The sequence below is a fragment of the Pteropus vampyrus genome, unplaced genomic scaffold (genome assembly GCF_000151845.1).
Source record: "Pteropus vampyrus isolate Shadow unplaced genomic scaffold, Pvam_2.0 Scaffold421, whole genome shotgun sequence".
Lineage (NCBI taxonomy): Eukaryota > Metazoa > Chordata > Mammalia > Chiroptera > Pteropodidae > Pteropus > Pteropus vampyrus.
The window spans coordinates 1,297,257-1,300,242 of NW_011889202.1; the positions used below are offsets into that span (position 1 = coordinate 1,297,257).

Here is a 2,986-nt window from a genome sequence, read left to right on the forward strand (position 1 = left end):
ACCTAAGTATGCTTTTTTTCTGTGCTTATATATGGTGTTTAGTTTATAATTTAAAATTTCATTTTTTTCTTTCTAATACATATAAAAAGGCAATTGACTGTTATGTATTAATTTTGTAACCCACAATCTTGTTGTAGTTTTTTATTAGTTCCAAGAGTGTTTGTTTTTTAATTTTTAAATTTTTTTTTATTTTTCAATTACAGTTGACATACAATATTATATTAGTTTCAGGTATACAACATAGTGATTAGACATTTATGTAACTTATGAAGTGATCACCCCAATAAATCTAGTACCTATTCGACACCATAGTTATTACATTATTATCGACTATATCTCTCATGCTATAATTTACATCCCCATGACTCTTTCATAACCACCAGTTTGTACTTCTTGATCCCTTCCCCTTTTTCCCTCAAGCTGCAACACCCTTTCAATTTGGCAACCATCAAAATGTCCTCTGAACCTATGACTTTGTTTCTGTTTTGTAGATAGTACAGAACCCTATATATACTGTTTTTTTTCCTATACGTACATACCTATGATAATGTTTAATTTATAAATTAGGCGCAGTAAGATATTAACAATGATAACTAATAATAATATAGAACAATTATAACAATATACGATAGTAAAAGTTATGCGAATGAGGTCTCTCTATCCAATAACTGATCTGATAACAGAGATGGATACTAAGTGACTAGTGGGAGGGGACATAGAATGGGTAAACTAGACAAAGGGATGATTTATGCCTGGGAAGGATGGAGCAGAATGGCACGGGACAGCACTAGATTTCATCGCACTACTCAGAATAGCACACAATTTAAAACTTATGAATTATTTATTTCTGGAATTTTCTATTTAACATTTACAGACTGTTTGATTGCTGGTCGCTGAAATTGCAGAACGTGAAACTCCAAATAAAAGGGGACTAGTGTATATGATAATGCTTGGCTCATGTTAGATCAGGGGTCCCTAACCCCTGGGCCTCAGGTTGGTACTGGACCATGGACTGTTAGGAACCCAGCCGCACAGCAGGAGGTGAGTGGTGGGCAAGCAAGTGAAGCTTCATCTGTATTTGCAGCCGCTCCCCAGTGCTAGCATCACCGCCTCAGCTCCACCTCAGATCATCAGGCATTAGATTCTCATAGGAGCATCGGTCTCTGGTGCCAAAAAGGTTGGGGACCGCTGTGTTAGATGATCTTGAAACATTAGTTTTATCTAACACCATACAATCCTCTGTCCCTCCCCCCAAAAAAATTTATAAGGGAGTGAAAAAGTTTTCTCTTATTTGTAAGCATCAGAATCATCCTCTTGACATAGGCAAAAGGATCCTTAGTGTATTTTCAAAGCTAAAAAGAAATGAGTTCTCTCACCATAGAAAGGCGACATCATAGAAGGTTATAAAGCTTATAGCAGCAGCACCTGTGACAGGTGTCATGCTAGAAACTGGAGAACTAATTAAAATGAAACCTCATCCTCAAAGAATTCCCTCTAGAGTGGGGGAAGACAGAGTAACTTAAACAGGCAAGTGCATTACACTGTGGTAGATGCTAAGATGGAGGTACATGCAGAGCGCCATGAGAAAACAGGTAAGAGTCTACGGCCATGCCACCCCGAACAAGCTCGATCCCATCTGATCTCGGTAGCTTAGCAGGGTTGGGCCTGGTTAGTACATGGATGGGAGACCACCTAGGAAGATCAGGTGCTGTAGGCAGAAAGAAAGAAAGGAGAGAGAGAGAGAGAGAGAGAGAGAGAGAGAGAGAGAGAAGGAAAAAGAAAGAAAGAGACAAGAGCCCCTATTATGGGGTTAGGGTCAGGTCAGGGGAGGCTTTTCAAAGATGATGACAGCCGAGCTATGTCCTGAAGGATAAGGAGGGATTTTGAAGGTAGAAAACTATAGGCAAGAATATTCCAGAGAGTAGTAACAGTATAAGCAAAGGCAGAGACTTATGAAAAAGCCTGACATATGAGAGAAACAAAAACATGCTATTATGACACTTGATAGCAATTGAGAGAAGACTTCTGCACTCAAGTGATTCTAATTTTCATACAAAAGGTAGGACATTCATATGCAAAAAATACAGCATACAGTGGTATAGACAAGTGGTAAAAAGAAACGTTTAGGGATGATGGCGGTGATGATGGATCACTCTGAACCAGTTTCTGGGAGTTTAATGGGGGAAAGGGGAATACGACTGAACTTTATGTGGAAACTAAGACCTACACTAGAAGAAAGGATGTAGAAAACATCCAAGGCAAGAGGAATGACAAAATCAAGAAACTTCTCAGGAAGGAAACAGTGTACCACATGGCCCCTGTGTTTCCCAACTTGGGGAAACTGCCCACTTAGTGAGTATTCAGAAATGTGTGGGGACATATAGTTGTCAAAGTGCCTGGGGGGAGCTACTGGCATTTAGTCTCTTGAAATAAGTGATGCAAAACTGCTTTCAGTAATGATGTCCTTAGGTGAGATGACATAATTACACCTAATAATTATTGGTAGCTTAACAAGCTTCAGGTTTGTGATGTGTGTTTGCTTTTGTTATTTCACATGCAAATTTATTTTTGGGAAACTTCCAACCCCCAACCTTCATCTGCCTTCTTTAGTAAGGGTTTGAAAGTAGATGTAATGTATCTCTTCTTTGTGTGACCGGACAAGATGATACCCGCTAGAATTTTGAAAAAGGGTGGCGGCCTTATGAAGAGGTCTAGAATAAATGCAGAAGAATTTATCCATGATCACACCAGATGTTTTTTTCTTTTTTCAGTTAGTTTTCTCTCCCTGACACCTCCCTGTCCATCTCACTCCACACAAAGGCAAACCTCGGCCCTCTTTATTCAGAAATTGGGACCTTTGGATGATAGACCTTGCAACATGATAGATAGGGACAAGAAGCTGGATTGCTTCAGCAAATCTAATTGAAAAGAAAACTGGATGTTGGTGCTTCAGCCATGAAGAATGAATATGAAATGCTGTAGCCTA

At 39.1% G+C, this 2,986-nt stretch overlaps 1 pseudogene; it reads left to right on the forward strand.

Moving 5' to 3' along the window:
• The first annotated feature begins 1,598 nt into the window (after window positions 1-1,598).
• On the forward strand, window positions 1,599-1,717 carry LOC111732045 (annotated as a pseudogene).
• Window positions 1,718-2,986: the final 1,269 nt, after the last annotated feature.